The sequence below is a fragment of the Aethalodelphis obliquidens genome, unplaced genomic scaffold (assembly GCF_003676395.1).
Source record: "Aethalodelphis obliquidens isolate GAN/ISIS:26980383/991018 unplaced genomic scaffold, ASM367639v1 scaffold92, whole genome shotgun sequence".
NCBI lineage: Eukaryota > Metazoa > Chordata > Mammalia > Artiodactyla > Delphinidae > Aethalodelphis > Aethalodelphis obliquidens.
The window spans coordinates 2,038,763-2,060,890 of NW_020838036.1; positions in this window are offsets into that span (position 1 = coordinate 2,038,763).

A 22,128-nucleotide genomic window follows, 5' to 3' on the forward strand; every position below is an offset into this window, starting at 1 on the left:
CACTTACCTGGGCAATTAGTCAACAACAAAGGAGACAAGAATATACAGTGGAGGAAAGAAAGCCTCTTTAATAAATGGTGTTGGGAAAATTGGACAGCTACATGCAAAAGAATCACCATATACAAAAATAAACTGAAAATTGATTAAAGATTTTAATCTAAGCCCTAAAACCATAAAATTCCTAAAAGTAAACATTGGCAGTGCACTCTTTGACATTGGCCTTAGCAATTGTTTTGGATATGCCTCCTCAAGGAAGGGCAACAAAAGCAAAAGTAAACAAATGGGATTACATCAAACTAAAAATTTTTGCACAGCGAAGGAAACTATGAACAAAACAGAAAGGTGGCTTAATGGTAGAAGATATTTGCAAACAATATATAGGATAGGGGGTTAATATCCAAAATATGCAAAAGACTCATTCAACTCAACATAAAAAAAAAAAAACCAATTAAAAACTGGGCAGAGGACCTGAATAGACATGTTTCCAAAGAAGACATGCCGATAGATGGCCAACAGACACAGAAAAGATACTCAACATCACTAATTATTAGAGAAATGCAAATCAAAATCACAATGAACTATCACCTCACACCTGTCAGAATGGTTATTATCAAGAAGGCAGCAAATAACAAGTGTTGGTGAGGATGTGGAGAAAAGGGAACCCTCATGCACTGTTGGTGGGAATGTAAATTGGTGCAGCTAATATGGAGTTTCCTGAGTAGTTAAAAATAGCACTACCATACATTCCAGAAATTCCACTTCTGGGTATTTTTCTAAAGAAAACAAAAACACAAATTCAAAAAGATATGTGCACTTCCCCCATGTTCATTGTAGCATTATTCATAATAGCCAAGATATGGAAGCACCTAAGTATCCATCAATAGATAAATGGATAAAGAAGATGTGGTATATATTTACACAATGGAATATTAGTTAGCCATGGAGAAGAGTCTTGCAATTTGCTACAATGGGTTGGACTTAGAGGGTATTATGCTATGTGAATTAAGTCAGAAAAAGAAAGATCAATACCATATGATTTCACTTATATGTAGAATCCAAAAAACAAAAGAACTGAACGAACATAACCAAGTGAAAAAGAGTCATAGATATAGAGAAAAAACAGGTGGTTGCCAGAGGGGAGATGTTGGGGGATGATTGTAATAGGTGAGGGAGATTAACAGGTACAAATTTCTAATTACAAAATAAATGAGTCTCAGGGATGAAATGTACATGATGGGGAATATAGTCAATTATGTTGTAATATCTTTGTATGGTAACAGATGGTAACTAGACTTATCAAGCTGATCATTTTATAGTGTATAGAAATATACACTATATTTCAAATCACTATGTTATGCAACTGGAACTAACAGTGTTGTGGGTCAATTAAATTTCGATTTAAAAAAATATGTAGGGCTTCCCTGGTGGCGCAGTGGTTGAGAGCTCGCCTGCCGATGCAAGGGACATGGGTTTGTGCCCCGGTCCGGGAGGATCCCACATGCCGCGCAGCGGTTGGGCTTGTGAGCCATGGCCACTGGGCCTACGTGTCCGGAGCCTGTGCTCCGCAGCGGGGGAGGTCAAAATAGGGAGAGACCCGTGTACCACAAAAAAATAAATAAATAAATAAATAAAAATATGTAGATACTGGGTGGAAATGTGTCAAACTCCTAATGGTGGTTATCTCTGGGTGGGGGTAGGGATTATGGGTGATTGTTATTTTTAACTTTATGCTTTTATATATTTCTGCTTGTCTGCAATGTATATGTATTGCTTGTATAATTAGAAAACAACAGATGTCATTAAAATAATAAACTAAGTATAAATTCAACATAAAAATACTAAACATAGCAAAGTTAATGAAGTATGGACCTAATTCACTTAAAATATAGTGGAATGGACCTAGAATGTAAAGGACACTGAATGCCCAACAGAGGAATTTGGGATTTATCCATCAAATAGAGGAAATCAAAGTTTTTAAGTGTGGCAGTGAAAAGTATATTGGGATCTAATTTGTACAAAGACCACTCTGAAAAGACTGGAGGGTATATTGAAAGGAGTAAGATAGAAAGTAGGAGATACTCTAGGTAAGAGATTAATACCTAAATGTGGGACAAGGAGAATAAGAACAGAAAAAGTTTGGCTAGGGGCTAGATTTATTAGACATTATGATAAAATCAGAAGGAATTAGCCACTAATTTGATTGGCAGAAGAAAACACTTTGTTACCGAATTCATTATTTGAAAGTATCCTTCCTTCCTCTGCTGTGGATAAGAGCCCAGTTTCATAAAATTATGTATATAGCAGCAGGCCTTCAGGTCTATTTGGTAGATGAAGTCATTACCTGACAGACTCATCACTACCAACAGTTCTGTGAATGCTGGCTCTGTCCCCAGTTTCCCATAATAATGATACTTAACAGTTATTGACTGCTTACAATATGCTAGGCCCCATATTAAGTGCTTTATATGCACTGTTTTTTTAATCATGTCAAAAACTCTTAGAGATGGTACTATTGTCCTTCCTTGTTTTGAGATGCAGAAACTATGGCACAGACTTGCCTAAAATTCACACAGAAAGTAAGTGATTGACCCAATATTTACAACTTAGACAGCCTAACTGTAAGACCCAGTTTCTTTTTTTCTCCTTTCTTAAATTTTATTAAGGTATACTTGATTTACAATGTTGTGTTAGTTCAGGTGTACAGCAAAGTGAATCTGTTTTATATATATATATATATATATATATATATATATATACTCTTTTTTAGATTCTTTTCCCATATAGGCCATTATAGAGTACTGAGTAGAGTTCCCTGTGCTATACACTAGGTCCTTTTTAATTATCTATTTTACATGTAGTACTGTGTATATGTCAATCTTGATTTTCCAATTTATCCCTCCCCCCGCCTTACACCCTGGTAATCATGAGTTTATTTTCTACATCTATAATTATATTTCTGTTGTGTAGATAAGTTAATTTGTAGCCATTTTTTTAGATTCCACATATAAGTGATATCATATGATATTTGTCTTTCTCTGTCTGACTTACTTCACTTAGTATGACAATCCCTAGGTTCATGTGTTGCTGCAAATGGCATTATTTTGTTCTATTTTTGCATTTTTTAGTATTTATTATAGTTGCTTTACAATGTTGTGTTAGTTTCTTGCTGTACAGCAAGGCAAATCAATCATACATATACATATGTCCACTCTTTTTAGAGTTCCTTCTCATTTAGGTCACCACAGAGGATTGAATAGAATTCCCTGTGCTATACAGTAGGTTCTCATTAGTTATCTATTTTATACATAGTAGTGCATCTGTCAGTCACAATCTCCCTATTCATCTCACCTCCCCTTCCCCCCTTGGTAACTGTAAGTTTGCTCTTTACATCTGTGACTCTTTCTGCTTTGCAAATAAGGTCATCTCTATAATTTTTCTAGATTCCACATATAAGCAATATTATACGATATTTGTTTTTCTCTTTCTGACTTACTTCACTCTGTATGACATTCTCTAGGTCCATCCACGTCTCTGCAAATGGCACTATTTCATTCCTTTTGAGGGCTGAGTAATATTCCATTGTATATATGTACCACATCTTTATCCATTCCACTGTTGATGGACATTTAGGTTGTTTCCATGTCTTAGCTATTGTAAATAGTGCTGCAGTGAACACTGGAGTGCATGCATCATTTCGAATTATGGTTTTCTCTGGATATATGCATAGGAGTGGGATTGCTGGGTCATATGGTAACTCTGTTTTTAGTTTTTTAAGGAAGGTCCATACTGTTCTCCATAGTGGCTGTACCAGTTTACATTCCCACCAACAGTGTAGGAGGGTTCCCTTTTCTCCACACCCTCTCTAGTATTTATTGTTCGTACACTTTTTGATGACGGCCATTCTGACCAGTGTGAGGTGATACCTCACTGCAGTTTTTTTTTAACATTTTTATTGGAGTATAATTGCTTTACAATGGTGTGTTAGCTTCTGCTTTATAACAAAGTGAATGAGTTATACATATACATATATATACATATACATATATATACATATATCCCCATATCTCTTCCCTTTTGCATCTGCCTGCCTCCCACCCTCCCTATCCCACCCTTCTAGCTGGTCACAAAGCACCGAGCTGATCTCCCTGTGCTATGTGACTGCTGCCCACTAGCGATCTATTTTACATTTGGTAGTGTATATATATCCATATATACACTACCACTCTCTCACTTTGTCCCAGCTTACCCTTCCCCCTCCCCTTGTCCTCAAGTCCATTCTCTAATAGGTCTGCGTCTTTCATTTCTCTAATTATTAGTGACATTGAGCATCTTTTCATGTGTTTGTTGGCCATCTGTATGTCTTCTTTGGAGAAATGTCTATTTAGGTCTTCCACCCATTTTTATTGGGTCGTTTGTTTTTTTGATATTGAGCTGCATGAGTTGTTTATATATTTTGGAGATTAATCCCTTGTCGGTTGCTTCATTTGCAAATATTTTCTCCCATTCTGAGGGTTGTCTTTTCATTTTCTTTATGGTTTCCTTTGCTGTGTCAAAAGCTTTTAAGTTTAATTAGGTCCCATTTATTTATTTTTGGGTTTTTTAAACATATTTATCGGAGTATAATTGCTTTACAATGGTGTGCTAGTTTCTGCTGTATAACAAAGTGAATCAGCCATACATATACATATATCTCCATACCTCCTCCCTCTTGCATCTCCCTCCCAACCTCCTTATCCCACCCCTCTAGGTGGTCACAGAGCACCAAGCTGATCTCCCTGTGCTATGTGGCTGCTTCCCACAGCTATCTATTTTACATTTGGTAGTGTATACATGTCCATGCCACTCTCTCACTTCGTCCCAGCTTACCCTTCCCACTTCCCATGTCCTCAAGTCCATTCTCTTCATCTGCATCTTTATTCCTTTCCTGCTCCTAGGTTCTACAGAACCGTTTTTTTCTTTTTTTTTTTTTAGATTCCATATATATGTGTTAACATATGGTATTTGTTTTTCTCTTTCTGACTTACTTCACTCTGTATGACAGTCTCTAGGTCCATCAACCTTACTACAATAACTCAATTTTGTTTCCTTTTATGGCTGAGTAACATTCTATTGTATATATGTGCCACATCTTCTTTATTCTTTCATCTGTCGATGGACACAGGTTGCTTCCATGTCCTGGCTATTGTAAATAGAGCTGCAATGAATATTGTGGTACATGCCTCTTTTTGAATTAGGCTTTTCTCAGGGTATATGCCCAGTAGTGGGATTGCTGGGTCATATGGTAGTTCTATTTTTAGTTTTTTAAGGAACCTCCATACTGTTCTCCATAATGGCTGCATCAATTTATATTCCCACCAACAGTGCAAGAGTGTTCCCTTTTCATTTTTATTTTCATTACTCTACGAGGTGGATAAAAAAGAACTTGTTTTGATTTATATCAGAGAGTGTTCTGCCTATGTTTTCCTCTAAGAGTTTTAGAGTATCCAGCCTTATATTTAGGGCTTTAATCCATTATGAGTTTATTTCTGTGTTTGGTGTTAGGGAGAGTTCTAATTTCATTCCTTTACATGTAGGTTTACAGTTTTCCCAGCACTACTTATTGAAGAGACTCTCTTTTCTCCATTATATATTCTTGCCTCCTTTTTCATAGATTAGGTGGCCATAGGTGCCACCTAATGGGTTTATCTCTCGACTTTCTATCCTGTTCCATTTATCTATATTTCTGTTTTTGTGCCAGTACCATACTGTTTTGATTACTGTAGCTTTGTAGCATAGTCTGAATCAGGGAGCCTGGTTCCTCCAGCTCCACTCTTCTTTCACAAGATTGCTTTGGCTATTCGGGGTCTTTTGTGTTTCCATACAAAGTGTAAAATTTTTTGTTCTAATTCTTTGAAAAATGCCCTTGGTAATTTGATAGGGATTGCATTGAATCTGTAGATTGCTTTGGATAGTATAGTAATTTTCACAATATTGAGTCTTTCAATCCAAAAACATGGTATATCTCTGCATCTGTTTCTGTCATCTTTTTTATTTCTTTCATCAGTATCTTAAAGTTTTCTGAGTACAGGTTTTTAGTCTCCTTAGGTAGGTTTATTCCTAGGTATTTTATTCTTTTTGATGTGATGGTAAATGGGATTGTTTCCATAATCTCCCTTTCTGATCTTTCATTGTAAGTGTATAGGAATGCAAGAGATTTCTGTGTATTAATTTTGTATCCTGCAAGTTTACCAAATTCATTGATGAGCTCTAGTAGTTTTCTGGTAGGATCTTTAGGATTTTCTATGTATAGCATCATGTCATCTGCAAACAGTGACAGTTTTACTTCTTCTTTTCCAATGTGGATTCCTTTTATTTCTTTTTCTTCTCTGACAGCCTTGTCTAGGACTTCCAAAACTATGTAGAATAAGTATGGCGAGAGTGGACATCCTTGTCTTGTTCCTGATCTTAGAGGAAATGCTTTCAGTTTTTCACCATTCAGAATGATGTTTGCTGTGGGCTTATCTTATATGGCCTTTATTAGTTGAGGTAGGTTCCCTCATAAATGGGTGTTGAATTTTTTCCAAAGCTCTTTCAGCATGTATTGAGATGATCATATAGTTTTTATTCTTCAATTCATTGATGTGGTGTATCACACTGATTGATTTGCAGATATTGAAGAATCCTTGCACCCCTGGGATAAATCCCACTTCCTCATGGTGTATGATCCTTTTAATGTGTTGTTGGGCTCCATTTGCTAGTAGTTTGTTGAGGATTTTTGCATCTTTGTTCATCAGTGATATTGGCCTGTAATTTTCTTTTTTGTGATATCTTTGTCTGGTTTTGGTATCAGCATGTTGGTGGTCTCATAGAATGAGCTCAGGAGTGTTCCTTCCCCTGCAATTTTTTAGAAGAATTTCAGAATGTTAGCTGTTAACTCTTCTCTAAATATTTGTTAGAATTCACCTGTGAAGCCGTCTGGTCCTGAAGTTTTGTTTGTTGGAAGATTTTTAATCACAGTTTCACTTTTATTACTTGTGATTGGTCTGTTCATATTTTCTGTTTCTTTCTAGTTCAGTCTTGGAAGGTTGTGTCTTTCTAAGAATTTGTACATTTCGTTTAGGTTATCCATTTTATTGGCATAAACTTGCTTGCAGTAATCTATTATGATCCTTTGTATTTCTGTGGTGTCCACTGTAACTTCTCCTTTTTCATTTCTAATGCATGTTAATAGTGAGTCCAGAAAACTGTAGCCAGCAGGTTAAAAACAGCTCTTACCTGCTTTTGTAAATAAAAATTTATTGGGACACAGCCATGCCCGTTCATTTATGTGTTGTTTATGACTGCTTTTGTGGGACAGCAAAATTGAGTAGTTTCAATCGATATCATATAGCTCACAAAGCCTAAAATCTGTTTACCCTTTACAGGAAATATTTGTTGACCCCTGATATATGAGATGACCCATCTTGCATGATTAGAGGTCTCTATGCATGGAAATGCTAAATCTATATTTTAGTTAGAGACATTTGGAAGTACTGAGAGGAAGAAGCTAGTTGCAGGAACCAGAGAGGAAGTTATCAAAACAGGGTAAAAAGAACTAGGGAGGGCTTAGTGCAAATAGATAAAAGGGATCAGCTTTTCAATATGCCAGTAGAAATAGTTTCTCCAGAATTTGGCTGAAGAGAGAGAGCAAGAGAGTGCACGTGTGAGAGAGAGAGAGAGAGAGAGAGAGAGAGAGAGAGAGAGAGAGAGAGAGGGAGAGAGAGAGAGAGAGAGAGAGAGAGAGAGAGAGAGTGTGTGTGTGTGTGTGTGTGTGTGTGTGTGTGTGTCTATACACATGTGTATTTTGGGGAGTGAGGTCTCCATTCAGAGCAAAAAAGAGGGTGGAGAGGAACCTAGTACAAAAACAAGTGGAAGGAAAAATACTCTCTCATTTCTTTAATTTATATTATAAATGAACACTGCATTCCTTCTCACAAAAAGAGTTCCAGAAATTTTCTCTAGGGCTGGTCTTCCAAGGCCTATACTTATGAGGCAACAGTGCCTCTAGTGTCTACATGGCAATATTGTCCTCTAATGTCATGAAGATTACTTGACCAGGACTGAAAATGGTATAGATCAACTGCAAAGATAACATTACTCAGTTTCTTCTTCTTTACCAAGGAGATATAGGTGACCAGATGTACTCAACAATACATTGGTAAAATTCACTTAGTGAGAGAGGCTATGAATAATGGTGGACCTGGTTTCTATTTTTCCTTGTGAGAACAATTCATGTAAATCTTACGTATAAAAATACTATGGATCTAGAGACAGTCATACAGAGTGAAGTAAGTCAGAAAGAGAAAAACAAATATAGTATATTAATGCATATATGTGGAACCTAGAAAAATGGTACAGATGAACCAGTTTGCTGGCAAGAAATAGAGACACAGTTATAGAGAACAAACATATCGACACCAAGGGGGGAAACTGTCGGGGGGTGGGGTGGGGTGGTGGTGTGATGAATTGGGAGATTGGGATTGACATATATACACTAATATGTATAAAATGGATAACTAACAAGAACCTGCTGTATAAAAATAAATAAATAAAATTTAAAAAAACCTATTATCCACTCTTAAGAAACTGCCTCAAGTTCTATCATATCTATAACGTCAATGACTAAGAATAACACCTTAAGAAGTTTTGAGGGTCACTTGTTATGGTTGGTCATGGCAGGAATTACTGAGTTCATGAGCTGCCTCTCCTTACTATTCCCCAGGCCAGGTTGTTTCCTTCCTGCTGAATCCCTGTGAAGATGTGAAAGCAGAAATAATATAGCAAGTCAGGATCCAGTCCTGAGTTGTATGCAAAGCACCACCTCTGTTATATTAAATGACTGGATGTCTTAGTCCCCGGGACTGCCTTTTTTCCTCTAGGAATGACCATTAATTCTCAATCATGAGATATTACTCCCACCATGGACATACACTGAGTATGTCAGGCAAGTGCATGATACTCCATTACACCCTATAAGGGAGAATGATGAATTTAGTCCATTTATATTTAAAGTAATTATTGGTCAGTATGTACTTATTGCCAATTTGTTTATTGTTTTCTGGTTGTTTTTAAGTTTCTCTCTGTTACTTTCTTTTTCCCTTTTTCCTCTTCTCTTATATTTTGTGGTTTTCTTTAGTGTCATGTTTAGATTCTTTTTTCATTTTCTTTTGTATATTTAGTATAAGTTTTTTCTTTGTTGTTACCATGAGGTTCACATATAACATATTATGAATGGGATAGCCTGTTTTACGTTGGTGCCAACTTAAATTTGAACACATTCCAAAGCTGTATTTGTTTTACTTCCCTCCCCCCATTTTATACTTTTGATGATGCATCTTTTTACTTTATGCATCCCTTCACTATTTGTTATAGTTTTAATTTTACTACTTTTGTCTTCTAACCTTCATTCTTGCTTTATATGTGATCAATCCACTACCTTTATTATATGTTCACGTTTTCCAGTGAGATTTTGTTTTGTATTTTTCTTCTTATTAATTAGTACCATTTCTATTCAGCTTAAAAAAGTCTCTTTAATATTTCTTGTAGGGCCATTTCAGTGATGATGAACTACTTTAGCTTTTGCTTATATGGCAACTCTTGATCTCTCCTTCAATACTGAATGATAACCTTGCTTGGTAGAGAATTCTTGATTGGAAGTCTTTTTCTTTCATCTTTGAATATATCATGCCAATCCCTTTTGGCCTATAAAGTTTCTACTCAATAATCTACTGATAGCCTTATGGGGTTTCCCTTGTAAGGAACAAGTTGTTTTTCTCTTGCTGCTTTTAGGATTCTCTCTTTATCCTTAACTTTTACCATTTTAATTATGTCTTGATGTGTATCTCTTTGGGTTCATTTTATTTGGAATTCTCTGGGGTTCCTGGACTTGGATGTCTGTTTCCTTCCCCCAGTTAGGGATGTTTTCAGGCACTATTTCTTCAAATAATTTTTCTGGTCATTTCTCTCTATCTTCTCCTTCTGGGGCCCCCATAATGAAAATGTTATTCTGCTTGACATTGCTCCAAATGTCCCATGAGGTATCTTCACTTTTTGAAATTCTTTTGGAATAATCTTATTCATTTTTATAGTCTGTTATTCCACTAGTTGGTATAATGCCATTTAACACGAGTTACCATGAAGTGAATGTTTTAGGGAGTGTTTCATGTTGTTGCAGAGTTCTGTGGGCCCTGCTGTGGAAGCTCATTACAAGTGGAAGTGATAGCACGGAGAAAGGTGTGGTCCTCACAGTTGTAGTGCCTATATTAATGAAATAGCCAGGCATATGAGGGGACTGGAGCACAGAGTATTCTGAAAGATGTGTTACAGTTCACTAAAGTACATATAGAATGTTAATTTAAGCTGATCTGCCTCTGTTTATTAGATACAATTTATTTCTGACTTTCTGTTACCCTGATCAGGATAGTGCAGGAGTGATGAGTTCATTGATGAGTTCTAGTTTATGCCCAGATAGATTGGAGGGAGGGATAGAATCAGGCAGGTATCCAGTTAAGCCTGAGTTGCTGTTGTTGGAGGATGTTAACTATGGTGACATTTATGGAATCCGACTGTGGTTTGGTTGTGAAGTGGTTCAAGAGGAGGTAAGATTTTGGTTTTGAGTATGAACTGGGGCGATTAACAGAGGGAGACCCATGGAAGAAGGAGAAAGAGTGGGAACTGAGGGAAGATATCCAACTTCCAGGGCTCTAAAGTTCAAGGTGAAACAGGTACAAACGTGTCCCGGTAACCATAATTTACAGAATAGAGAGATAATTTCACTCATCAACTTACAGTGAGAACATAGGAATTAGTAAACTGCTTTGTGATCTAGGAGGTGATAGAAATGCTTAGATTTCAGCACAGATTGGAATGACAAAAATGTGAGTGAAATTATTTCAAGTTGGAGGTGATAACTTGAGGGGGTTTTTGTTTTTGTTTTGTTTTGTTTTGTTTTTTGCGGTATGTGGGCCTCTCACTGTTGTGGCCTCTCCCGTTGCGGAGCACAGGCTCCGGACACACAGGCTCAGCGGCCATGGCTCATGGGCCTAGCCGCTCCGCGGCATGTGGGATCGTCCCAGACTGGGGCACGAACCCGTGTCCCCTGCATCGGCAGGCAGACTCTCAACTACTATGCCACCAGGGAAGCCCTTGAGGGTTTTATTTTTACTTTATTTGGTAAAATGCAGGCAGTCATACATGTGAGGAGTGTTTACAGAGTTAAAAATGTATATAAAAGACTTCTGCTTCTGGGAAGATGGAGTGCCCATTCTCTTCCCTATTCCTCCTGCTAAGCACAACGCAAAAAGCCCCTACACATGATGCATCAAACAAACATAAGAAGACTGAAAGGTAGAGAGAAGAAGTCAGAGTGGCTATAGATGTTGAACTCCTCCTGCCCCCACAAATTGGTGGTGATTTACCTGTGTTTCTTTGCCTCATATATCCACATTTAGAACTAAAGAAGCAACCTGGAAATACCAATGGCCCCAACCACCCCCCCAAAAAAAGCCCCACAAAAGCCTTCACTCTTTAGCCAAAGGACCAGGGAAAGGGCAGGCTAGCAAGACAGAAAAACTTTTAGACAATAACCACCCTACTCCAGCCAAACACCATTGAAAAAAAACTGTGGCCTCACTCCAATCAATGCCAGAAAAGACCAGTGGAAAGCCTAGACTTCCACCCTCACCAAGCTGTAATGAAGTACCCCAACTTCTTTGCCAGAGTGATGTCAGAGAAGGCAAAGTAGGGAACCAGGACTTTCATTCCAGCCAAGTGGTATTGAGTAATATCCCTCCCCCACACTGTGGTGTCAGTGGAAACAATGTGTAGAGTCTGGACTTATGACTGTGCTCTTCCATAATGCGGCACCCCTCCTATTCCCTGAAAGGTCTGTATTGGAGAATGCTATTGAGGAGACAAGACTTTCGTCCTTGCTAAGCAGTAACACAGCCTGCCCCCTATAGTGTCAGTGTAGGCCCTGTGAGAGCCTGGACTTGCACTTCCAACTGGCAGTAACAGGTATCTTTACTTCTTCCCCTCCCCTCTAAGGTGGTGTCAAAGGACTAGTGGAGGATCAGGACTTCCACCATAGCCCAGTGCTAATGAATCATCCTACCCTCTCCTCCCTACCACCCCATAGGGTGTTAATAGATGCCATGGTTAATAGATGCTATGCATTAATAAGGCACACTTGTGTCTCCCAGTCTGGGATGTATCAGGTAAGACCTAGTGGGGAGCTATAACTCCCATCCCCACCTGCATAGCTGTCAATAGAGACCATGTCAGAAACTTGGACTTCTACTCACACCTGAAATTAACAAACTATCATCACCCCCCTTCCCTTGCTGGAACCCAGCTAAAATAATAAGTTTAAATATATCCAGAGTCTCATAATATAATAACCCAAATATACAGATTTTGAATAAAAATAACTCATAATACCAAGAACCAGGAAGATCTCAAACTAAATGAAAAAAGACAATTAATAGATGCCAACACTGAGATGACAAAGATATTAGGATTATTTGACAAAGATTTTAAAGCAGACATGATAAAAATATTTCAACAATGACACTGTTGAAATATATGAAAAATAGAAAGTCTTAGGAAAGAAATAGAAGATATAAAGGAGAACCAAGGGCAAATTTTAGAGCTGAAAAATACAATAACCAAAAATACAAAAATTAAAATCTTAATGGATGGGATCAACAGCAGAACAGAAGGGACAGGGGAAAGAATCAGTGAACTGGAATATAGAACAATAGAATTAACCAATTTGATAAAACACAGATTAACTAGACTGGAAAAAAATGATCAGGGCCTTAGGACTTATGATAGTATTGCAAAAGATCTAATATTCGTGTCATCAGAGTCCCAGGAGAGAAAAAAGAGGGTGGGACTGGAAAGTATTCAAAGAAGCAATGGCTGAAAACTTTCCAAATCTGGAAAAACATAAACCTACAAATTCAAGAAACTGAGTGAATCCCAAACAGGATAAAACTAAAGAAATCCACACCAAGACACATTATACTCAAACTTCTGAAAATGAAAGATAATGTTACTTGAAAACAGTGACAGCAATAGCACAATCTATAAAGGGAAAAAAATGATAAACTGGACCTTATGAACATTAAAAACTTTTGTTCTGCAAGAGATCCCATGAAGAGCATGATAAGACAAGCTACAAGCTGTGAAAAAGTATCTGTAAACCAAATATCTCAGAAAGGAGTAGTATCTAGACTATATAAAGAATTCTCAAAACTCAATAGTAAAAAACCAAACAATCCAACTAGAGATATTTCACTGAGGAAGACATACAAATGGCAAATAATGGTATGAAAAGATGTTCAACATCATTAGCCATTTGGGAACCACAAATTAAAGGGAATGGGATATTACTACACATCTATCATAATAGCTAATTTTTTAAAAAGCTGTGACAACACCAAATGCTAGCAAGGATGGGAAGAAATTGGATCACTCATACATTGCTGTTGGGAATGGAAAATAGTGCAGTGATTTTGGGAAACAGGTTGACAATTTCTTACAAACTAAACATGTAACTATCATGCGACCCCATAACTATAGTCTTGGAAATTTATCTTAGAGAAATGAAAAGTTATGTTCACACAAAAACCCATGCATGAATGTTTAGGGCAGCTTTATATGTCATAGCCCCAAACTGGAAACAATCCAGATGTCCTTCAAAAGGTAAATGGCTAGACAAACCATGATATGTCCCTACCATGAAATAAAAAGAAGCTATTTACATGCACAGCAACCTGGATGAATCTCCAGAGGATTATGTTGAGTGAAATAAGCCAATCCTAAAAGGCTACACAATGTATTATTCCATTTATAAAACATCTCTGAAATGACAAAATTATGGAAATGGAGAACAGATTAGTAGTTGCCAGGGGTTAGGGAGGAGGTTGGGGGCAGGTGGGAAGTGGATGTGGCTATGGTAAAGGAAATGTTCTGTATCTGATTGCATCAATGTCAATATCCTGGACTTGATATTGCACTATAGTTTTGCAAGATGTAGCCACTGGAGTAAACTGGGTAAAGAGTACACAGGATACCTTGGTACTCTTTCTTTTTCTTTTCTTTTTTTCCCAGCTTTATTGAGGTATACTTGACAAATAAAAATTGTATATATTTAAGGTGTACAATGTGATATTCTGATATAAATATACATTGTGGAATGGTTACCACAGTCAAGCTATTTAACATATCCATCACCTCATATAGTTACGATTTTTTTGTGGTAAAAATACTTAGTCAATTACCTTAGCAAATTTCAAGTATGCAATACAGTATTATTAACTGTAGTCACCATACTGTACCTTAGATCTCCAGAACTTGTTCATCCTTCATAAATGAACCTTTGTACCCTTTAACTTCTCCTCATTTTCCCATCCAACCCTCATCCCTGCAACCACCATTCTACTCTCTGCTACCTACAGAATGGGAGAAAATATTTGCAAGCCATATATCTGATAAGAGTTTCATATCCAAAATATACAAGGAACTCAACAACTCATTAGTGAAAGAAACACCACAAATAACCTGATTAGAAAATGGGGTAAGGACCTGAATAGACAATTCTCAAAAGACATACAAATGGCCAACAGGTATACGAAAAGGTACTCGAAATCACTTAACCAGCAGGGAAATGCAAATCAAAACCACAATGAGATACATCACCTCACAACTGTTAGAATAGCTAATATAAAAAAGACAAGAGATTAAGGCCTGGGGGCATAAACAGAGGGAATAACCCAGGATGTAGAGGGGAGAGAGGAAAAATTACATCCGTGTTGTCACAAATGGCAGGATTTCCTTTTCCTTTTTGAAGTTGAATAATATTCCATTGTGTGCATACATATCACATTTTCTTTATCCATTCATCCATTGACAGACACTTCGGTTGTCTCTATATCTTGGCTACTGTGAATAATGCTGCAATGAACATGAGAGTGCAGATATTTCTTTGAGATATTGATTTTCATTCCTTTGGCTATATACCCAGAAGTGGGATGGCTGGATCATATGATAGTTCCATTTTTTAAATTTTGATAAACCTCCATACTGTTTTCCATAATGGCTGAACCAGTTTACATTCTCACCAATAGTGTACAAGAAAGGATTTTCTTTTCTTCACATTCTCAACAATACTGATCTTTTTTTATTTTTTTCAATTTACATATATATGTATAGTTGATTTGCAATATTGTGTTAGTTTCAGGTGTACAGCATAGTGATTCAGTTATTTTTTCTGATTATATTCCATTATGGCTTATTATATGATATTGAATGTAGTTCCCTGTGCTATACAGTAAATTCTTGTTGCTTATCTTTTTTTTTTTTTTTTTTTTTGCGGTATGCAGGCCTCTCACTGTTGTGGCCTCTCCCATTGCGGAACACAGGCTCCGGACATGCAGGCTCAGCAACCATGGCTCACGGGCCCAGCCGCTCCGCGGCATGCGGGAATCTTCCCGGACCTGGGCACAAACCCGTGTCCCCTGCATCGGCAGGCGGACTCTTAACCACTGCACCACCAGGGAAGCCCTATTTTATATATAGTAGTTTCTATCTGTTAATCCCATACTCCTAATTTGTCTCTCCCCTTTGGTAACCACAAGTTTGTTTTCTATATCTGTGAGTCTGTTTCTGTTTTGTATATAGATTCATTTGTATTATTTTTTAGATTCCACATATAAATGATATCATATAGTATTTATCTTTCTCTGTCTGACTTACTAAACTAAGTATAGTATTCTCTAGGCTCACCCATGTTGCTGAAAATGGCAATATTTCATTCCTTTTATGACTGAGTAATATTCCATTATACATATATATAAAACAGATTTTCTCAAGCCAATTGTCTGTTGATGGGCACATTAATTGTTTCTGTGTCTTGGCTATTGTAAATAGTGCTGCTATTAACATTCGGGTACATGTATCTTTTCGAATTAGGTTTTTTGTTTTTTCCAGATACATACCCAAGAGTGGGATTGCTGGATCATATGATAACTCTGTTTTTAGTTTTTTAAGGAGCACCCATACTATTTTCCATAGTGGCTGCACCAATTTACATTCCCACCAACTGTGTACCAGGGGTCCCTTTTCTCCACATCCTTTCTGGCATTTATTATTTGTAGACATTTTGATGATAGCCATTCTGACCAGTGTGAGGTGATACATCATTGTGGTTTTGATTTGCATTTCTCTAATAATTAGTGATGTTGAGCATCTTTTCATGTTCCTGTTGGCCATCTGTGTGCCTTCTTTGGAAAAATGCCTCTTTAGGTTTGCTGTGCATTTTTTGATTGGGTTGTTTTGTTTTTTCAATATTGAGTTGTATGAGCTGTTTGTGTATTTTGGATCTTAACCCCTTGTCGGCCACATCATTTGCAAATACTTTCTCCCATTCCATAGGTTGTCTTCTCATTCTGTTGATGATTTCCTTTGCTGTGCAAAAGCTTTTAAGTTTGATTAGGCCCAATTTGTTTATTTTTGCTTTTATTTCTTTTGCCTTTGGAGACTAATCTAAGAAAATATTGCTATGATTTATGTCCAAGAATGTTTTGTCTAAATTCTCTTCTAGGAGTTTTATGGTGTCATGTCTTATATTTAGGTCTTTAAACCATTTTGAGTTTATTTTTGTATATGGTGTGAGGGAGTGTTCTAATTTTATTGATTTACATGTAATTGTCCAGCTTTCCCAACACCACTTGCTGAAAAGACTCTTTTCTCCATTGTATATTCTTGCCTTCTTTGTCATAGATTAGTTGACTGTAGGTGTGTGGGTTTATTTCTGGGCTTTCTATTCTGTTCCATTGATCTATATGTTTTTGTGCCAATATCACACTTTTTTGATTACTGTAGCTTTGTAGTATAGTCCAAATTCTGGAAGGGTTATGCCTCTAGCTTTGTTCTTTTTCCTCAGGATTGCCCCTGCCAATTCTGCGTCTTTTGTTGTTCTTTTGACATTTTGATAATAACCATCCTAACAGGTAGGAGGTGGTATCTCCTTGTGATTTTGATTTGTATATCTCTGATGATTACTAATATTGAGTAATTTTTCATATACCTGTTGGCTGTTTGTATGTCTTATATGGAAAAATGTCTGTTCAGGTCTTTTGCCCATATTTTAAAATTAGCTTTTTTTTTTTGCTATTGAGTTGTATGAGTTATTTATATATTTCAGATATTAACCCCTTATTGTATACATGGCTTGCAAATATTTTCTCCCATTCTGTAAGTTGTCTTTTCATTTTGTTGATTGTTACTTTTGCTCTGCAAAAATTTTTTAGTTTGATGTAGTTCCACTTGTTTATTTATGGCTTTGTTGTGTATGCTCTTGGTGTCATATCCATAAAAATCATTGTCAAGACCAATGTCAAGGAGCTTTCCCCCTATATTTTCTTCTAGGAGTTTTGTAGTTTTAGGTGTTATGTTTAAGTGTCTAATCCATTTTGAGTTGATTTTTGTGTATAGTATAAGATATAGGTCTAATTTCATTCTTTCGCATGTGGATATCTAGCTTTTCTACCACCATTTCCAGATAGAAGAGACTGTCCTTTTCCCATTTTGTATTCTTGGCACCTGTTTGGAAGATTAGTTGGCCATATATGCATTGGTTTATTTCTGGACTCTCTATTTTTCATTTTATGTAAGTTAAATTTAATTTTTTCTGGCTTTGAGATATAATTGACATATAACATTGTGTAAGTTTAAGGTGTACAACATAATGATTTGATATATGTATATATTGCAAAGTGATTACCAGAGTAAGGTAGTTAAGGTATACATCACCTCACACAGAGTTACTTTTTTGTAGTGAGAATTTTTAAGATTTTTCTCTTAGCAATTTTTGAATATACAATAAAATATTGTTAACTGTACTCACTATGCTGTACATTATATCCCCATAACTTATTCATGTTTATAACTTTAAGTTTGTACCCTTTGACCACCTCACCCATTTTCCCCCATACCCCCCCACCCAAGGCAAATACCAATCTGCTCTCTGTTTCTATAAGTTCAGAATTTTTAGATTCCACATATAAGTGAAATCATGTGGTATTTGTCTGCCTCTGCTTTACTTATGTCACTTAGCATAATGCCCTCAAGTTTCATTCATGTTGTTGCAAATGTCAGGATTTCCTTCTTTTTATGGCTGAATAATAATATGGCCTTTATTATGTTGAGATACATACTTTTATACCTAATTTGTTGAGAGTTTTTACCATGGAAGCATATAAAATTTTGTCACATGCTTATTCTGCATCTGCTGAGATGATTATATGATTTTATGTGAATGAAGGTTCTGTAAACACTCATGTGCAGGTTTTTGTGTGGACATAAGTTTTTAACTCATTTGGGTAAATACCAAGGTGTGTGATTGCTGGCTAGTGTGGTAAGAGTATGTATAGTTTTCTAAGAAACTGCCAAAATGTCTTCCAAAGTGGCTGTAACATTTTACATTCACACCAGCAATGAATACAGGTTCTTGTTGCTCTACATCTTAGCCACCATTTGTTTTTTTGTGCTCGGGATCTTAGTCATTCTAAAAGGTGTGTAGTGGTATCTTGTTTTAATTTGCATGCTTATTTGCCATTTGTATATCTTCTCTGGTGAGGTGTCTGTTCAGATGTTTGCCCTTTATTTATTTATTTTTTTTGCGGTATGCAGGCCTCTCACTGTTGTGGCCTCTCCCATTGTGGAGCACAGGCTCCGGACGTGCAGGCTCAGCGGCCATGGCCCACAGGCCTAGCCGCTCCATGGCATGTGCAATCTTCCTGGACCGGGGCACGAACCCGTGTCCTCTGCATCGGCAGGCGGACTCTCAACCACTGCGCCACCAGGGAAGCCCTGCCCATTTTTTAGTTGAGTTTTTTGTTTTCTTATTGCTGAGTTTTGAGTTCTTTGCATATTTTGGATAACAGTCTTTTATTAAATGCGTGTTTTGCAAATATTTTCTCCCAGTCTGTCCTTTGTTTTTTCATTCTTTTAACTGTGTCTTCATAGAGCAGAATATTTAAATTTTAATGAAATCCAGTTTATCAGTTTTTGCTTTCATGGATTGTGCTTTTGGTGTTGTATCTAAAATGTCATCACCAAACTCAGGGTTACATATATTTTTTCTTATTTTATCTCATAGGAATTTTATTGTTTTGCCTTTTACATTTAGGTCTATGACCTATTTTGAAAAATTTTTGAGAAAGTATAAGATCTGTGTCTAAATTTATTTTTTGCATGTGGATGTCCAGTTGTTCTGGTAACAAAATGATTACCATTTCTCCATTGAATTGCCTTTGCTCCTTTTTCAAGTATTAGTTGACTATATGTATGTAGGTCTGTTTCTGGGCTAATTTGTATCATTGATGTGTTTTGATCCACTGATTTGTTTTTCTCTTTCAGCAATACCACACTGCCTTGATTACTAGTGCTTTATGTTAAGTCTTGAAGTCAGGTAGTGTCAGTCCTTCAACTTTGCTCTTTAAGAATATATTGGCTAGGTTTGTATAATGCAGACTGGGGAGGGAAAGGGCAGGCGTCCTGAGCTTGTGTTTATAGACTGCAAATGAAAACTCAGGCCTCAGCTGCCATGAGTGCTGTGAAACAGGGACGGACTCCTGCTCGGGGTCAGGGCGCCCCCTTGGGACCCCCTACTCATGGCCTCCTCCGCCTGCTTCTTGGAAGCCTTCACTTTGGCCTGCAGCTTGTCCACCAGGTCCTGGAGCCTGAATATGTTCTTGCGGTCCTCTTTGGCCTGCCAACACAGCGTTGGTGCCAGGGCCCCAGACCCTGTCCCCCGCTGCTTCTGCCGGGTCTGATCCAAGGGATGCAGGAGAGCTGTTGCCTACCTGACGCCCCGACCTTTGGGGCAACCTTCTGCAGGAGGTCCACGGCCCCTCATCTGGGGTCACTGCTTTTTCCAGCCCAGCTGAGCCACTCAAGTGCAGCTCCGAGCACCCAGGAATGAGAGTAACTCTTGAATTCAGGAGTACAAGTTGCTTTCTGAGGAAGCCTTTCCTTGGAAGTCACATGCAGAGGTATGTTCCTGCCACCCCCCCAGCCCATGCAGACTGATTCTGATGGAGTTCACGTGCAGGAAGCAAGGATGAGGCGGGAAAGTAACTACAGGTGCAACTGGGCCCAGATGGGGAGAGACTCACAGACACCTCTGCCACCCCGTCCTCCTCTGGCTCTGCCCATCTGAGGAGGCTGGTCCCACCCTTGGGGCCCTTCCCCGCACTGCCCACACCTGCAGGGCTTCCTCTTCCCCTGTGGTGTTCCAAGGAAACAGGGCACCCTTGCGGGCAGCAGGATCTTTCCTGAGGTGATGATGTTCCCCGACCCCAGCCTGGCCCTCTTCTAAACGTACAGCTTTGGAGTCAGGCCAGGATTTGCAGCTGGCCTTTGTCACCCACTATCCACGTGACCTTGAGCAAGTTTCTTGTCCTCTGGGGGCCTCCCAGTAACCCCATGAAGGAGTCCTGTTCTGATGGATTCTTACTCACCAGGAGTCTTGGTCTCATTGGGAATCAGACATCGCACAAAGTGAGGATGAGTGCTCCTTAAATTGGCCATCAATTTGTTTAAATTTTCCTGGGACACAAACCAGAAGAAGCACATTTACCTTAACAAACGCTGTTGCACTGGGCAGAAATACAACCGAATGTGGAAGTTGCCAAAAAACAAACCCTGAACACAGCGGACAGGTCTGGAAAGAGGAGCCCTTCTTCTTCCCACCCTTCTTGCTCACACCGGTGTCGCCTGAAGACGGACACAGAGGGTGTGTCCAGTGAGTCCAGAGGACACAGTGGTGGCCTTTCCTACCCACCTGCCCCACCAGTTTTATTGAGACATAACTGACATATAACACTGTATATGTTTAAGGTGTACAACATAATGATTTGATATATGTATATATTGCAAAATGAAAAAAAATAGAATATATTGGCTATTCTGAGCCAGGACATGGAAGCAACCTAAGTGTCCATTGACAGATGAATGGATGAAGAAGATGTGGCACATATACACAATGGAATATTACTCAGCCATAAAAAGAAACGAAATTGAGTTATTTGTAGTGAGGTGGATGGACTTAGAGTCTGTCATATAGAGTGAAGTAAGTCAGAAAGAGAAAAACAGATACCGTATGCTAACACATATATAGGGAATCTAAAATAAATGGTTCTGATGAACCTAGGGGCAGGACAGGAATAAAGATGCAGATGTAGAGAATGGACTCGAAGACACGGGGAGGGGGAAGGGTAAGCTGGGACAAAGTGAGAGAGTAGCATTGACATATATACACTACCAAATGTAAAATAGATAGCTAGTGGGAAGCAGCTGCATTGCACAGGGAGATCAGCTTGGTGCTTTGTGACCACCTAGAGGGGTGGGATAGGGAGGGTGGGAGGGAGATGCAAGAGGGAGGGGACATGGGGATATATGTATACATATAGCTGATTCACTTTGTTATACAGCAGAAACTAACACAAAATTGTAAAACAATTATACTCCAATAGAGATGTTTAAAAAATAAATAAAAGCAATGTATTAAAATTGACAACTATATATATATAAAATTCATAAATGTAAAATCTATAAGTATATATAATGTATATTAAATATAAACAATATATAATATATATAGTATATGTATAAAATTTGGAAAAAAAGAATATATTGGCTATTCTGGGTCTTGCTTTTGCATATGTACTTTATTTTTCATTTATTTTTTATATTTTTAAAGCTTTATTTATTTATTTATTTGGCTGTGCCAGGTTTTTAGTTGCAGCATGAGGGATCTTCGTTGCAGCATGCAGGATCTTTGTTGTAGCGTGAGGGATCTTTGGTTGTGGCATGTGGAATCTTTAGTTGTGGCATGTGGAATCTTTAGTTGCAGCATGTGGGATCTTTTAGTTGCAGCATGCAGGCTCTTAGTTGTGGCATGTGGGATCTAGTTCCCTGACCAGGGATTGAACCCAGGCCACCTGCATTGGGAGTGTGGAGGCTTAACCGCTGGGCCACCAGGGAGGTCCCTACATATATACATTAAAATTGGTTTGCCTATATCCACAAAATAACCTGGTG